At 38.4% G+C, this 18,219-nt stretch overlaps 1 pseudogene; it reads right to left on the reverse strand.

The window, feature by feature from the left end:
- Positions 1-17,791, reverse strand: part of LOC112919559 (importin subunit alpha-1 pseudogene) — a 33,662-nt pseudogene extending 15,871 nt beyond the window's left edge.
- Positions 17,792-18,219: the final 428 nt, after the last annotated feature.

Raw genomic sequence — 18,219 nt, forward strand, 5'->3', positions numbered from 1 at the left:
TTCCTAGAGAATTCTCCCAAAAATTCCTGCACTTTCAGCACATGCTTGAGATTACTAAATATTTTTTTAATATTTTTATTGAAGTTCGATTTGCCAACATATAGTATAACACCCAGTGCTCCTCCTGTCAAATGCCCCCCCGCCAGTGCCTGTCAGTCACCGCACTCCCTTGCCCACCTCCCCTTCCACTACCCCTAGTTCATTTCCCAGAGTTAGGAGTCTCTCATGTTCTGTCACCCTCTCTGATATTTCCCACTCATTTTATCTCCTTTCCCCTATTGTCCCTTTCACTATTTCTTATATTCCCCGTATGAGTGAAACCATATAATGATTGTCCTTCCCTGATTGACTTACTTCACTCAGCATGATACCCTCCAGTTCCATCCACGTTGAAGCAAATCGTGGGTATTCGTCATTTCTAATGGCTAATATTCCATTGTATAAATAGACCACATCTTCTTTATCCATTCATCTTTCAATGGACATCGAGGTTCCTTCCACAGTTTGGCTATTGTGGACATTGCTGCTATAAACATTGGGGTGTAGGTGTCTCGGTCTTTCACTGCATCTGTATCTTTGGGGTAAATCCCCAGTAGTGCAATTGCTGGGTCATAGGGTAGCTCTATTTTTAACTCTTTGAGGAACCTCCACACAGTTTTCCAGAGTGGCTGTACCAGTTCACATTCCCACCAACAGTGCAAGAGGGTTCCCCTTTCTCTACATCCTCTCCAACATTTGTTGTTTCCTGTCTTGTTAATTTTCACCATTCTTACTGGTGTGAGGTGGGATCTCATTGTGGTTTAGATTTGTATTCCCCTGATGGCAAGTGATGCAGAGCATTTTTTCATGTGCTTGTTAGCCATGTGTATGTCTTCTTTGGTAAAATTTCTGTTCATGTCTTTTGCCCATTTCATGAGTGGATTGTTTGTTTTTTTGTTGTTGAGTTTAATAAGTTCTTTATATATCTTGGATACTAGCCCTTTATCTGATAGGTCATTTGCAAATATCTTCTCTCATTCTCCCAAGGTTGTCTTTTAGTTTTCTTGACTGTTTCTTTTGCTGTGCAGAAGCTTTTTATCTTGATTAAGTCACAATAGTTCATTTTTGCTTTTGTTTCCCTGCCTTCATAGATGTATCTTGCAAGAGGTTTCTGTGGCCAAGTTCAAAAATGATGTTGCCTGTGTTCTCCTCTAGGATTTTGATAGATTCTTCTCTCATATTTAGATCTTTCATCCGAGATTACTAAATAAATCTCCTTCCTCATATACCCCAGGCATTTTTCAAACTGCTGCTTCTATGCTATATCTCTGCAGAGACGGTTTTTATGCTGTCTCTTTAAGGATGAGATCTTCAGCTCACCTTAACCCACAGATACAATTAGATAACTTACATCAGACAATCAGAGTAAATAACCCATAAAATGACCCAAAGACTGACAGCAGAACCGACTCTCCACAGCTAAATGTAGAGAAGAGGCCACATCAAAGCAGTTTGGAAGGCTGGAGAATGTTCAGGAGGTAAATAGACCTATGAGACTGTCTGCAGGAGGGAGGGATGCTGTAGGCATGGAGAGAAGAGAGAAATAGACATTTACCTCAGGCATATTGATCCTGTATCCTGCAAATTTACTGAATTCATTCATTTGAACATTTTTTTGAATGGAGTTGTTAGAATATTCTATATATAATATCATGTCATCTGCAAATAATGACTATTTTATTTCTTCCTTTGTGATTTAGATGCCTTTTCTTTCTTCCCCCCCCCCCCCAATTGCTCTGGCTAAGACTTCCAATACCAAGTTGAATAAAAATGGCAAGAGTAGGGCATCCTTGTCTTGCCAAAAGTCATAGGGAAACTAGATGTGGATCATATAGCAATGTTGGATACCAGGCATGGCAGTATCTCACTTCTGGGAGAACAAGTGGAAAATAGGCATTCATTCTTTAGGTAGGCTCATAGGTTTGTACCTTGAAGTGTCACCATCAGCTCCATAAGAAATAGAGCCCAGATGTCTTTTCCCCATGTACCAGGCCCTTCACTAGCCCCCAGAATCCTTGCAGAACTTCAGGATAAACTGGAACTGAGGACTTAAAGGCAGGCTTAATTTGTAATTTAGCTTAGAAAAGTAAAAGGAGAAAAACGTGGGGGGGAAATATCTTCCCTTCTATCTCGTGTCCATCTTGAGTACTAGCCAACATTTTATAGTTAAAGGAAGTTCAGGGGAGATCGATCTAGAGATTTTTTTTCTTTTAAAGAAATAAGGTTTCTAGGGGTACCTGGGTGACTCAGTCAATTAAGTCTCTGACTCTTGATCTCAGCTTAGGTCTTGATCTCAAGGTTGTGAGTCTACAAAAAGGAGGAGGAGGAGGAGGAGGAGAAGAAGAAGAAGAAGAAGAAGAAGAAGAAGAAGAAGAAGAAGAGAAGAAGAAGAAGAAGAAGAAGAAGAAGAAGAAGAAGAAGAAGAAAGAAAGAAAGAAAGAAAGAAAGAAAGAAAGAAAGAGAGAAGGGGAGGGGAGGAAGGGGAGGGAGGGGGAGGGAGGGAGGGAGGGAGGAAGGAAGGAAGGAAGGAAGGAAAGAGAGAGAGAAGAAAGAAGAAAGAAAGAAAGAAAGAAAGAAAGAAAGAAAGAAAGAAAAGAAGAAAAGAAAAGAAAGAAAAGAAAAGAAAAGAAAAGAAAAGAAAAGAAAAGAAAAGAAAGAAAAGAAAAGAAAAGACAGAAAGGTATGTCAGTCTCCACTATTTGAGATAGGGACTGAGTAGAGGGCATATGGAAACTGGTGAATTTGGGAAAGGTTGTTGAAGTGACCAAGTAGAGTTTGATCCAGGAAATGCTAAAAGCCTAGTTGAGAATGGAAAATATTATTTTTTGGTGGTATTAGTCAGACAAATAGTGTGATTGTCTCCAGCAGTACTCAGCCATTCTGCTAGAAGAATGGAAAAATGAATAGAATTTCTCCAAAGCTAAGGTTTTGCTGAGAAGGCACAGCAAGAGAAGAGTGCATAAATCAAATAAAAGTGTAGATGAAAGCTTGTTTCTAATGATCAACTATTAGTTGCAAACTGGCTTGGGAAAGCACATGGCTAAGAAGGGCTGATAGCCTGGTGGGAAGAAAAGCAAAAATTAAGAGTCTGGACTTTTGTTGATGTTTTTTGTTGTTTGTTTTGTCTTATTTTATTTTGTTTTAGTGGAGGAGCAGTGTTTCAGTTACTGTCATTACAGTCCAATATGGTAGAGAAAACTGTCTCTCAAGGGTCTTTTCCAAAAGTGACCCATGGACCTAGAATGCTTCTATCTTGTACCTTGCCAACTTGGGATTCTTTATATCCAATCTATAGGAAAACAAAAGACCATACAAAATCCACACCCACCTTTAATTGTCTCAGATGGGAGGTAACACATTATATCCATTCATATTTCTGTTGACAAGGACTCAGTTTCAATGTAAATGCAAGGGAAGGTAACTTTCTTACTCCCAAAAAAGAGAAAATTGTGTAGCAAACATATATTAACTCAGTCACAGTAGTAAGAATGAGGACATAAAGATTTCTAAGGTGAAGCATGTTCACTCAATGAAAAAGTACCCTGGAATATTTTGGGGTTATTAAGAGAATAATATTTGAATAACTAAGAGCTAAATGGTTGGATGGATAGCTGTAAGAGATGCTGTAGTGTGCTACTCAGATTCCTCTAGCTGCAGAGAGATAACCATCAGCTATAGACTTTCTTTGGAATGTTTTTGGCTAGAGAGAGTCAGCCCTCCCAAGGCTGTGTTGTTCTCTTGGGGAATCTTACATCTGGTGACAGTTAATGGTTATATAGAAGCCCAGCTCCCTTGCCACAAGTTGGAACAACCCTAAAGGCCACTCTGTTATCAGAGTTCCCTGCGGGGTTGGGGAGGTCTTTATTGAGACTGTATCAGAACCCAGCTTCTCCCTCTACCCAGTGGTCACACCAAAAACAATCCCCATAAACCTCTATGCTAATCTGCATCTCCAAATCTGCTTCCTGAGAAACGTAGCTTGTCAGGTCATTGACAGAAAAGGGATCTTGATGGTCCTAGCTAGATGCCTAAGCTTCACAAAGGTAGAATTGCCAATGTCTGGAAGCAATGGACAGCCAGAAAAGTGCCAGCCCCACTAATGGCCCTTTGGAACATGAGATTTGGAAAAACAAGTTGCTGCATAGAAAGTAGTATCCTCCATCAAGAATCAAATTCTAGTCAAGGCAATGAATAGTTAGGTAAGCTAGGTGCATTTTTAAAAAATGTATAGACCTTATCTCAGAAGATAACTGGCTAAAACATAGTTAATTTTGTTCAACTACATTGCATCTGTTTCCTACAGATTCCAGTGTAATAATTGCAATGCCACCACTCCCACCCTCATCCCTCCACAAAGCCTTGACACTTGGGACTATGAGAATATCTAGTCTGATAGACTTTGATACATTCATCTCGTAAACTACTCTTGTATAAAAGACCCATCAATTTTTCTTAATAAAAAAGGGGCTTCATTTTAATTACAGGATTGTATTTAAGATGGTAAATGTTTAGTTGTAGGAGAGATTTTGGAGATAAGTGTTTTATTTTCTCTTGATGATATGCTTGTCCCAGTTTCATCTGTTGCTTACTTTTTTAGTAAATGTACAATATATTGAAATTGCAGTTTCCAAGGAATACTGTTAAGCTAATTATGAAAACAGTCTGCATAATATTGGAGGGTTGCCTCTCTGTGTGTCTTTCATTTAAATTACAAAATTGGTGCCCCATTTAATGCTTTTGCTTGGCCCAGACCACCAGAACCTTTGTGAGAGAAATTAGATAAGCAGCAAGCATGGTTTTCCATCATTTTGAAAATGAAAAAGGTGACCACAACTAAGTAACTTGTCCAAGGACAATAATGACAGGAACTGTTACAGTGCTCAGAATCTCAGATTTAAAATTATCTTAGCTAACATTTGCAGTGTCTGCTTGGCAAATTTTTCAATTTCCTGCCACCAAGTGGAAAGCAGAAACAACTGACCTTACTTCTTTCGAAAGAAAAGATCTACTTACTAAATATGCTATCTAAAATTCATGTAATTTTTTTAAAAATTGGTAAAATGGACATCATCAGTGAGTTATATGCACAGTAGCATATGAATCCCTATAAACTGCACTCTTGCTAAGCCTGGAGTTATTGTTTTTTAGTTTGGAACAAACTGACATTATGTGCCCCTAATAAAATGTACTGAAGATGCAATACCAAGTAGATAGTATTTCCGTAAAAACTGTTGCAATTGACTGGATGTGACCCTCCAAATTCATATGTTGAAATCCTAATCACAATGTGATGGTACTTGGAAGTGGGGCCTTTGGGAGGTGAGTACATCATGAGGACTGAGCCCTGATGAATGAGATTTGGCACCTTATAAAAGAGGCTTTAGAGTGTTCCTTCATCCCTTCTGCCATGTAAGGACACAATGAGAGGACAACTGTATATAAATCAGGAAGCAGTTCCTTGCTGGATTTGAATCTCCCAGCACCTTAATCTTGAATTTAGAGCCTCCAGATTTATGAGAAACTATAAGAAAATATTGTTGCTATGGCATTTTTGTTATAGTAACCTGAACAGACTAAGACATTGATCAACCTGAGTGTCATGATAAAGAAGCATTCAGTCAAATGCTAATTGAGAGACATCATGCAAAGCAATTAGCCTGGACTTTTAAAAATGTCATTGTCAGGAAAGAGGAAGAAAGGGGCTAGGAAGATGCTTTAGATGAAAAAATACTGGGGAAATATGACAGGTAAATGCAATGCATAATTCTTGATTAGATCTTCAGTTTGAAAAAGATACTGATAAAGAACATGGTTGGGACAAGTAGTGAAGTATGAATATGGGCCATATGCTACATAGTAGCATTGCATTAATGATAAATTATCTGAGTGTGGTTTTGAATAGTGATTATATAAAATTTCCTTTTTCTTACAAGCTACAGACCAAAGTGTTTAAGGGTGAAGTATCATCATGTCTACATCAAACTCTCAAATGGTACAGTAAATTTTGTTTGTTTGCTTGTCTATAACACACACATGGAAAGAGAAAGAAAAAAAGCAAATTTGGCATACTTTTAACAAAGGCAAGTCCAGCTGAAGAGTATATGAGAGCTCATTGTACTGTTCTTGAAAGTTTGAAGTTTAAAAAACATTCTTGAAAAAGTGCTAATTTGGTAAATCAAAATGATGCCATTGAAATTTGTATTTTTATTACTAGGGAGGATAACTATTTTTTCATATTTTTTTGGCAATTTAGATTTGTTTCTCTGCCATCTATCTGCCCATTTCAAGACCTTAATTAATTCACTTAAAAATATTTATTGACAACCTACCACAAACCTAGAGCCGTTCTAAGCACTGAGGCTGTTGCAGTGAACAAAACACTGCTTCTTCCCTCGGGGGGCTTGCAGTCTAGTAGAGGCAGACAGCACATAAAAAAAAAGATAATATTCATCTGACTTTCAATGGCTGTGTTTTCAGTGCCTATTTGTGTCAGGCACCGGGGATATAGTGGTAAATAAAAGAGTATGCCTGTCCTGCTGGGGCTTACATTCTAGTGGGATATCTTTTAAAAAGAAAAGATTCAAATCCCAATTCTGTGAATATATATCTAGAATTCAAAGCTAGATCCCAAAGAGGTATTTAACAAATGTATATATGTGTGTTTGTATATACACACAATGGGATATTATGCAGCTTTAAAAAAGGAAGGAAGTCCTATCACATGTGACAACACAAATGCACCTCAAAGATATTACTGCTAAGCATAATTATCCAATTACAAATAATAATACTGTATCATTTCACTCATACAAAGTATCTAAAGTAGTCAAAATCATAAAAACAGTAAGTAGAAATGTGGTAGCCATGGGCTGGGGGAGGGGAAGTTAATGTTTAATGCGGATATTTTTAGTTTTGCAAGACAAAGGAGTTCTAAAGAATCTTTTTTCTTGCTGTGTCTATTGTATAATAATATGAATATATTTAGCACTACTGAACTGTACACTTAATGAATAGGATGGTAACAAAAAAAAAGAAGAAAAGAAAAACAAAAGAAAAAAATCAGATGGGAATAAGTGTTACAGAGGAAAATAAAACAAATAGGAGCTAGGAAGCACCCATTGGCAGGGTGGTTGGAAGTATGTGGTCCAGAGGAGGGGGTGCTAAAGAAAGGACTGGTAGATTTACGGTGGTCAGGGAAGTCCTCACCGATGAAAGACATTTGAGTAACATTTAATCCACACGGATAAATGAGGGAAGAGTGTTCCAAATGGAGGGAACAGCAAATACAAGGCCCTGAGGTTTATAGGTCATGTCTAGTATGTTCCAGAAAGAACAAGGAAGTCAGCATGTCTGAAACAAAGTGAGTCCTAGGATGAGAGATCAGTGATTAGGTAGAAAAGGCTTAGGAGAAGAGAAGTTCATGGATGAGGTAAAACCTGGAAGCATTGGCTTTATTCAAGTGACATGGGCAAAGGCAGAAACAAGCAGAACAGTCTTTAAGCTATTAAAATAATCCAGGAAAGAAATAGTGGAAGGGATGGCTAAGAAATATATCCTTTGTTTTAGGATAGATTTTGAAAGAAGGACCACAGAATAGCCTGACAGATTGGATGAAAAGAGAGAAAGGAGAAGGGTCAGGGATGATGTTGAAGTAGATGAAGTGGCTATGCACCAGTATGTGGGAAAGAGAACCAAATTCCATGCTTAAATTTGTCAATTTTGAGTGGACTATTAGGATCCATGGGTAGATGCTGAGGAGGCAGTTCCAGATGTGAGTCATAGCTTCGCCATGTAGGGGATACTATTATCCACCCTCACACACAGTTATTCCTTTCTGGTCTCCAGTGACCTACGCTCCAGTCAGTATCTAAACTTTGGTGTGATTTGCTCAGATCGGTCCTAAAAAATTCACTACATCTCAAATCTTGTCATCCTCTCTTGAAAAGTAAAAACCCATCCATATAAAACATAACTAGAATCCCAACTCTTAGTCACAACTACAATCCCAGCTAAATACTGATAAAATCTAAGAAGTAAGATCAGTCAGAAATGTTTTGGGTGAGCTACCACCACTAGAAAGAGCAGGTGCAGACCCTCAGGTGCCCCAGGAAATCATTTGCACAAGATGCATCAAAGGAAATAGGAAATTTATACTAATACCAAATCTTGAGATATATACAGTAGAGTTCAAAAATCGAGTTTCTTCTAAGATAGTTTAGATCTGGTCCTCCTTCCAGTCCTCTTTCAGAGTTTCTCTATAGAAATGGAATGAATAAAGAGAGGTCACAAGTGAATGACTAAATCCCCTCTTATGCCAGAAAATTTAGCCAAAAAAAAAAAAAATATGACAGCTTCATGCAGGTTCTATTTCCTTATAAATAAAATCTCCTGTATATTCTAAAGAATGTATACTTTAGAAAGATTTATATACATCGTGTTACATACTTTTGGTTGTTTCCACTGCTTAATTCTGTGTAAATATAAATACTATTAAAAAAAATCTAGTTTCCTCTCCAGCTTTTTTTATCACTTCTTCATAAAGCACATCAAACTCCTGGCATTGTCTCTTCCCTAAAATGACCGTGGCAGGAAGAAAACAGATTCAGCCATTTCAAAGTCCTTTATTTTAAGAGTCTAGCTAAGTATAAAATAATGCTGTTAGCAATACCTGTCCTGCCACATTTAAGTAAGTTTATCTTATTTTATTATTATTTTAAAGAAGATTTTATTTATTTATTCATGAGAGACACAGGCAGAGACATAGGGAGAAGCAGGTTCCCTGTGGGGAGCCCAGTGTGGGACTCGATCCCAGGACCCCGGTATTAGACCTGAGCCAAAGGCAGAAGCTCAGGCACTGAGCCACCTAGGTGTCCCAGAACTATATTTTATTATAGGAAATTACTAGGTAAGTCAAAATAGGCTAATTTCTGTGATAGCCCCAAAATCGCAGGAGCTTAACACAAGAAAGATGTGCTTCCTGCCTACACACTCAGTCCCAATGCAGACAATCCCAGTTACCTTGCTTTCCTGGGTGGCTCTACTCCAAGTGATGACCCGGCAATCCAGACTTCTATCATGTGTTTGTTTTGCCATCTCACAGTCCTTCTTTCCAGACACACGGACAGGGAGAAATAGGGTAGAAGATGTCGTAAGGGCAGCCCGGGTGGCTCAGCAGTTTAGCGCCGCCTTCAGCCCAGGGCCTGATCCTGGAGTCCCAGGATGGAGTCCCACATAGGGCTCCAAGCGTGGAGCCTGCTTCTCCCTCTGCCTGTGTCTCTGACTCTCTTTTCTCTGACTCTCGTGAATAAATAAATAAAATCTTTAAAAAAAAAAAAAAGTCCCAAGATGGTCATAGCCAGGTCTAGAAGAGGCAGAAATCACCTCCACTTACTTTGTTGCAGCCAGAACTCAGTCACATGCTCACAAGCAGTTAGGAAGAAGGGTGTAGCTACAGTCTCCCATGTACACATAAGGAGAACAAAATTATTTGGTGAACATATCGTGTTGACTAGGCAATAATCTCCTATTGGCGTTAACATATTTTCATTTAATTTCTCACTTAAGCCCAAAGCACCTGCTTAACAATCCTGGCCTTATTCTTAAGAATCATGAAGATATGCAATCTAATATAAAATCTCTAACTTTATCTTTTTGAAATTACACAGAAAATAAAACAGTCTCCTATTGGGAACTTCCTTCTGTTTTAGCACCTTTACCTTTAGCCTTAAGACCCCATCTCCTCACAAAATGCCTAGAACCAGGGCACCTGAGTGGCTCAGTCGGGTAAGCATCAGCCTTCTGCTCAGATCATGATCCCAGGGTCCTGGGATGGAGCTCCACATCGGGCTCCCTGCCTGGCAGGGAGTCTGCTTCTCCCTCTCCCTCTGCCCCTGCCCACTCTTGTGCACTCTCTCTCTCTCTCTCTCTCAAGCAAATAAATAAGATCTTCTAAAAAAAAATCTGGAACCTAAAATGCTAGTACCTCAAAGGAATTTCAGTGAGAACATTTGGTGAGAGTGTTTCCTGCAACTAATGTGATACAAGGCCAAATGAACCAAGTGGTTAACACAAAGCCAGACAGAGACACATGGGTATCATGGAAAACCCTTCAAATCATTTTTTTCAAATCCGTTTATACTGAAATATTTCACAAATGAATCAAAATTTATAGAGAATAACATAATGAACTTCTGTCTATCCTAATATGATCAGCTTTAACTTAGATGATACGACGAATACAAAACAATATCTCTGTGGTTTTAATTGGTATTTCTCTGATGACAGGTGCAGTTGAGCATCTTTTCAACATGCTTATTTGCTGTTTGGGTTCCTGGTGCTGTGATCTGCCAACTTGATACCCTTTCTCCATATTTCTATTGGGCAATATATGTATTTTTTATATTCACTGACAGTCATACAGAAGTGACACTAAAAGCTTCATGGAAAGCAGGTGGCCTTTTTCTTATTATTTCCAGCAATTCCACTCTGGCCCCACACTAAATACCACACTCAGCAAAAGCAAATCCTGGATTCCATCAGGGCCACCCTTTTGAAAGGCAGCCTGGCAAATACAAGTGTGCACTGCTTCCAGAGGGTGCAATATCAATATCAAAGTATTTTTTCCAATTGCATACAGAACTCTTCCTAGGAAAAATCTGATGAATATCATTTTCTACATGTCATTGTATGTTCAGGGAAATTTTAATGCACCAATACTATTTCAGTATCTATTATAAGCCGGCCTATAGTTAGAACTTTAATCCCAATTTGGGTTACTATAATCAAAGTTTGTGTTAGGAAGCACAAAAAATAGAAACAAGAAAATATGTGAACCAAGAAGGGGTGCCACAGGCTGACAATTCCTGGTGATCCTGCTGAGCTGCCTGGTAAGTTTGTTAAAGGGGGGACTACTGTTTGAAAAAGTGTTAGCAAAACCTAAATAAAAGGAGGGCCTTACTCCAATGTGCTCAAAGCAAATATGTGTATTAACATTTCATTATAAGCAAACATGCATCAAGAACTTATATTTTATTAATGCTATTGGAAGCTATAAAAACCCAGATTTCTGCATCTAAAACGCAGAAAAGGTAGATAGTAGCACAGAAAGCTTGGTCAAGCAGCTGTCTTGTCAATTCTCCTTTTATTCTTTTTTCATATGTAGTCACTCAGTTTGTATTTGCTTTTCAGCAGAAGCAAAAAATACTGTAACATATTTACCTTCAGGCCAACAAACTTGTCTGATGAGATAGACATCTACTTGGCAGATCATCGAAGGTCACACCAGCTTAGCCATATTGCAAGAAACCTGTTTTTACGAAGACAAACTTCACTCTTGATAGAAGAAGATTTAAGAAGATGCATAGCAGGCTCAGAAGAAAAACATTTTTCTAAGGATACCACTCTGACTTTGTTTCCTAAAGCAATATAACAAAACACACCCTCTTACCTCAATCCATTTACTTTGGATGATGTCTTTGGAAAAGAGGAAGGAATATGGATGAAGCTCGTGCTCTTACTGCTCATTTGTGTGTGGCACTGTTTCTTGATAAAGGAAGATGAAGAAGCTGTTTCTCTGAGAGGAGTTTGAAGTTAAAAAGCTCTACTGAGATGTGAAGGTGTGGTGGGGGGAAAACTTTCCCTCAACCTTCTTAGAGTCTCTGGCTGGGTCTGTAAATCAAACTGTCAAAGAGAGATAAACAGGAAAAAAGCATACAAATTTATTTAATGTAAGTTTTACGTGTGCAGGAGCCTTCATAAGGAAATGAAGACACAAAGAAACAGATCTGTTTTATCATGCTAGGTTTGATGAAAAGCAAATAGTCATGGAGGAATATGGTAGAATAAGGAATATGAAGTAAATGTCTTAAACTGGGAGAAACTTAGCAAAGCCTCTTCAGATTTCTCTTGGCATCCCTTTGTCTTCAGACATAAGGAAGCTCCTTTCCTCCAAGTATAGGGAGAGCACCTCTCACCTGAGGGTTTTATGATCTGATTCAGGTCAGAGTGACCTTCCTGTTTCTGCAATATTCTCAAATTCCTTCAGCTTAAAATGTTTCATATGCAAGGTGCCGTAGTGTGTACTGAGTTCCATCAAAGGGAACTCTATCATTTGAACCAACATGCAAGCCACCAAGTTGCTGATACACCTCCGAGTCTCCTATAGATCTTCCTAGGATTGGGTTTCTTTCTTCAAGGTACTACATCCTCAGCATCCTCTGTCCACCCAGGGAAGACTGGTTGGACTCAATTAGGTGGAGCCACAGTCATCTTGGGCCCCATCAGGGCTTGTACGAACACCATCACGATGGTGTGATTGTCCCCTCCCTGCCCATTACTTTATTTGGTGCTTGACCAGCTCAAGATCTACAACAACAATCAACCAAAAATGAAGTTTCGTTGGAAGAAAAAGGAATGTGGAATCAAAGGTAGTTTCATATCACATCTTTTTTTTTTTTTAGGTTGTTACATTTTTTTCACTTTTATCTCACATGGTTATGTACTTTACGCCTTTAGTTTGCTTAAAGTTGCCGTAAAAGTACCACACACTGGGTGGCTTAAACAACAGAAGTGTATTGCTCACAGTCCTGAGGTCCTGGAAGTTTGAGTTCGGTGGGTTGGCTAAGGTTTGTTTCTTCTGAAGCCTCTCTCATGGCTTGTAGAGGGCCATCTTTTGTCTCTCTCTTCACATGGTCCCTCTGTGCTTGGCTGTGTCTGAGTCCCCTCTTGTTATATGGACACGAGCTATATTGGATTAGGGCCCCTCTGAATGACCTTATTGTAACTTAAATACCTCTTTAAATACCCTATTTCCAAATTCAGTCACAGTCTGAGGTACTGGGGATTAAGATTTCAACATTTGAATTTTGGAGGGGATACAATTAAGCCCATAACAATTTCCAAGTGATCTCTAAAATATTCTCATATATTTTACAACAATGAGTTTAGAAGTCCTATTTATCATTATAACATTACGGAGAGATTTCTTCACAATTCTACTCCTTCCTCTCTCTTTTCTGACTTTTTGCCTTCTCTTCAGATTCGTTTTTCATCCCACCAACTAAAGTTGCATTGGTACTGTCACCCCAAGAGACTATAACACCACCCTCCCATCATGCTAAGAGGAAGCCACATCTCCTTATTCACTGAAATGCTGACTATGAGTTCTTCACCACCAACTTCCTTAAATGCATGAACATTAGTCAAAATGCCATAAAACTCTGTTCTTTGGCCTAAAAACACTGGCTTATCAAAATTTTTAGTAAACTAAGTTAACTGAAGTTAACTTAGGAAGGCTTTATTTATTTATTTATTTATTCCTTTATTTCTTTACAAGTTACCTGATTATTTTCATTTTATTTTTTATTTTTCTTCCGGGTCCTATAAGTAAATGAAGGGATAGCTATTATCCAAAAATCCAGAAATGCACCCATTTATCTGGAAATTGTCAGTTTCCCTGATAATAGAGCATTAAGTATTCCTTGACTATTCCACTTCTTCACCCTCTCAGCCCTTCTCACCCCCAAGAGAAAATAACTGTAACTGAATACAATGGTCTGAATGCTTATGTCTTCCAAAATTCAAATGTGAAATGCTAATCTTCAAGGTTATGGTACTCCCTCCCAAAGGTGGAGTCTTGGGGAGGTTGCTAGGAGATTGGAATTAATGCCCTTGAAGAATGGACCCCACAGAGCTCCCTAGCCCCTTCCACCATGTGAGGTGACAGGGGAAAGAAGGCCATTTATGAACCAGGAAGAAGACTCTCACCAGACATAGAACCTGACCATCGAGGCACCCTGATAACAGACTTCCAGCCTCTAGATCCATGAAAAAGATCTGTTGTTTATAAGCCACACAGTCTTTTTTATAATAGCAGCCTGACTGGGCTAACACATCAAATAATCTGACAACCGGACTACACCTAATCTAACTGAGATAACCTAACTGGATTTTAATTTTAAATGGGCCATCAAAGAAGGGCAACCACAAGCGGGTCTTGGAAAGTGGTAGCACACTTCATCTTTATTATGCCTTGGTAACTGACAATCTACCTGATACCTGATATCTGAATCTACCTGACTCTGGTTTAAACTTAATGTAACAGGGGCGCCTGGATGTCTTAGGTGGCTAGGCATGTCTTTGGCTCAGGTCATGATCTCCAAGGTCCTGGGATCAAGCCCCACATTGGGCTTCCTGCTTAGCAAGGAGTCTTCTCTCTCTCCTCCTCTGCCCCCCACTCTGTTCATCCTCTCTCTCCTAAATAAAATCGAATAAATAAATAAATGAATAAACTTAAAATAACAGTCAAGAGGTTTGGAAGATGTCCACAAAATTTTTATTTCTTCAAGCTAATACTATTCTCTGTTTTACTTCTCTTTATAAAACATATTTCTCGCAGTGTTCAGTCTGTTTCTTGTTCTCTCGGTTGAAGACTTAGCAGATGCTTTGCTTTAGAACCCCATCAAAGTGCTTACCTCAGGGAATTATCCCTCAAATAGTTATATTCAAAGCTATTTATCATGCGCACACATATTCTCTCTCGCTCTCTCTCAAATAAATAAATAAATCTTTAAAAAATAAAAAAGGGAAAAGTTAAAAAATGCTACCTTAATAGAATTTGATTAAAGTCAGGATAGAGACAGGGCTGCTCATTTATGGCAGGCTTAGAAATATTAATAAAATTATTTTTTTAAAGAATCCATAAATATATATAGGCAGCAAAGTACCAGTATTGAAGATATATAGTGGTATACCTGAAAAGATAAGAAAAGCTATTGAAGAATTATTGAGAATAAAAAAGGAGTTCAATAACAGAGCTAAAATGCAAATATATAAAGAATAAAAATAAAAAGCATGATTTTGTACAAGTTAGAAAATACAAAGAAATTATTCACAACTACACAAGAAAAATCTATTAATAAATTGAATAAGAAACATGGAATACTTACATGATTTAAAATTATCAAAAGACCATGGTCTTAGATGTCAAAACTTAATAATTTGAATATTTCAATTTCACTAAGTTAATTTATGAATGGATACAATCTCTATAAAAATTCCAGTGTAATTTGGGAGTAGTGGGAGATTATTGATAACATTATTCTTGAATTCCCTTGAAATAATAAACTTGCAGAAAGGGCGGCTTATTTATGAAAAAGAATAATGAAGTAAAGGCTTTTCATACTGGATATTACAGTATATAAAAATGAAATCATAGGGCAGCCTGGGTGGCGCAGTGGTTTAGCACTGCCTTCAGCCTGAGGCCTGATCCTGGAGACCCCGGATCGAGTCCCATGTCAGGCTCCCTGCATGGAGCCTGCTTCTCCCTCTGCCTGGGTCTCTGTCTCTCTCTCTCTCTCTCATGAATAAATAAAAATATTTTTTAAAAAACGAAATCATAAAATAACACAGTATTGGTACAGGTTTAGTTGGAGAGAAAGTATTGAAAGGGACCCAATTATACAGGAAGATTAAATATACAATACAAGTTGTAGCTTAAATCAATGTTAAAAGATTTATTAACCAATACTTATTTTTGGATAACTGCATAGCCATTTGGGGAAAAAAGATTCAGCTGGAGTTTTGCCTTTTACCAAAATGATGTACAGAGAGATTAGAAAATCAAAACAGAAAGAACGAAGCTTATAGAAGCAAAAAGCAAACATTAGTTTTATAATCTAAGAGTAGTTAAAATGCTTTCAAAATGTGTCGAAAGCTGATGTTAACTTTAAAAAAATTTTTAGGGGTGCCTGGGTGGCTCAGTCAGTTAAGCCTCTACCTTTAGCTCAAGTTGTGATCTCAGGGTCCTGGGATGGAGTCCCTGTGGGGCTCCCCCTGTCTCCCTTGCCCTCTGCCCTCGCTCTCTCTTTCTCTCTTTCTCTCAAATCAATAAAATCCTTATTTAAAAAAAAGAAAAAAATTTAAATAAAAAATGCTCCTAAAACTCTCAAAACACAAACAATGTAAAAGAGAGGAAACAACAAGTATTTGGAGAAAATGCAACAAGTATTTGGCAAAAGCTTAACATTCCAAGAACTTTACATATTTCTGAGGATATGAGAATGTGAGAACAATGAGCAAAGGGCACAAATAAGCAACCCAGGAAAGTGAAATACGAGTAACAAACGGGTGCATAGCATAGCGATTGAGTGCAGAGCTCTTGAGAAATACTGTTCCATCCACACGTGTGCTTTGCCAGCGTCAAACCGCACGACCCTGGGCAAGTTACCTGCTTCTCTGTGCCTCAATTTTCTCACCTCTTTTGTTCAGGTCAGATTTGCCCATGATGGACCATCTTCAATTAAGGCTCAGTTCTACAAAAGAAATAAAAAATTGTAGTTAACATAAAGCTTTCCAAGTGTTCCTTTCAGAGCAATTACTAACTTTGACACCCTTGACAAAATGACATTTCTTACTTTAATTAGGTCCAATAGAGACAAAAGTGTTTAAAGATAGTAATTTGAACAACAATGGAAATAGAGTTCTTAAATTTTTCTTTTTTGAGAATTCTGACATTTGGACTATCGGTGGTTCCTTATCAGCAGTGCCAGAGTCACTCGATTTCACTTCTGTGTTTCCCTGTTTCTTGGATACCTGTCAAAGTACCATTCCCTTGACGAAGGTAAGAGATGAATGCTGACAATTCAAGCCTCGGAAGGGAAGAGCTTGTCAGAAGCAAACACAAAGATCTGCAAGTTAAGTGAGCTTTCCTGCAGCTGACTTAGATTGGACTTGGTTAGAAGCCTTGGAGATTTATTCTATTCCCCCTACACAGTAGCATCTGTTCCAGTATGGAGCTTCAATGCTCAGTTACAATTCATGTACAATTCAAAGTTCAATTACATGGACAGAAAAAGCAGAGACACAGAGATCTCTTATTCATCGCCTTGCCCTGAAATCTTCAGAAGAGCTCTGACTCGTCAACATCAGCACATGAATTGGACTCTTAGCTGACAGTGGGGTGATAACTTCAGATATTTGACAATTCCCATTCCATATCCTTAAAGTACTTAAAACATCCTATTTAAACAGAACATGACTTTTTTTTTTTTACATTCTTGCTATGCTGCAACCTGGACGTTATGTCCATAGTACAATACATGGAAGCACATGAACTACTCAGATATTGATAGTTAATGCTACACAGAGAGTTTCACAACCTTTCCAAACAACTGATACTTAAAAAGATTAGGGTAACAAAAATATTTTTCTACAGAAATTAAAGATGGCATAATATTAGGTGTCATTGATTAAGTGCTTTACTCTTTGCCAGGCATTGTGTTAAATGTTCTACGTACGTGAACTTGGCATATTAAAAAAAGTTATATATCTATTGTCTTTAAATAAGATTACATATGAACCCAATCCTGCCAAACTGATTAGGAAATTCAACTTCAGTCATTACTGAGGTATACTTCTTATACCTTATTTAGGGTCACCCAAAAATGAGTACAGTTTATGTGATTTCTAAAAAACAGGGAACAGTTTCTCGGTTCCTTGGCTCATTTTTATTGCTGCTATTATAAACGAAACTGCTCAAACCCTTTGGTCTTGTGAAAACAGGCAGCCCTAGCATGTCTGTGCCAAGCCTGATTGTGGGGATGTTCCATGGCCGGGAGTCTGGGGTGTAGGTCCAGCCTCTGAGGAGCCCCCTGGGAGTACCTACCAAGCTCCTGCCACCTCCAGCCACAGCCACCACCCCAGATCCAGGCTCAGATTTCTGCTCCTCTTGGGTCTCCAAGGTCTCTAGCCCCATCCTCTCACCCCGGGGGGGAAGGGGCGAGAGGCCGGGAACTCTCTCCTTGCTACTCCTGCTTTCCCTTCCTAATGTATTTCCCATGGTGAGTTCAAGTTTACACACATACAAAAAAGCCAACAAAATTTTCCTCAAATCTGTTAGGTTCCCTGTGTGGGTCTAAAAATAAAACTGCCCAAGACAGATTAACCAGAGAAAAGCACATACATTTACTTGTCTAAGTTTTACCTGACAGGGAACCTTTTTCATAGGGAAATTAAGTCCCAAAGGAACAGTTAGACCTAAGTGTTTTCTGCTAGGTTTGATGAAGAGTGCATAGTTGTGGAGGAATACAATTGCTTAAGTGTGCAAACTGGGGGGACACTTAGCAAGGCCTGTTTGTTCAGATTTTTCTTGGCATCCCTTTGTCTTTGGAGATAAGGATCTAC

This window comes from Vulpes vulpes, chromosome 4, assembly GCF_048418805.1.
Source record: "Vulpes vulpes isolate BD-2025 chromosome 4, VulVul3, whole genome shotgun sequence".
Classification (NCBI taxonomy): domain Eukaryota; kingdom Metazoa; phylum Chordata; class Mammalia; order Carnivora; family Canidae; genus Vulpes; species Vulpes vulpes.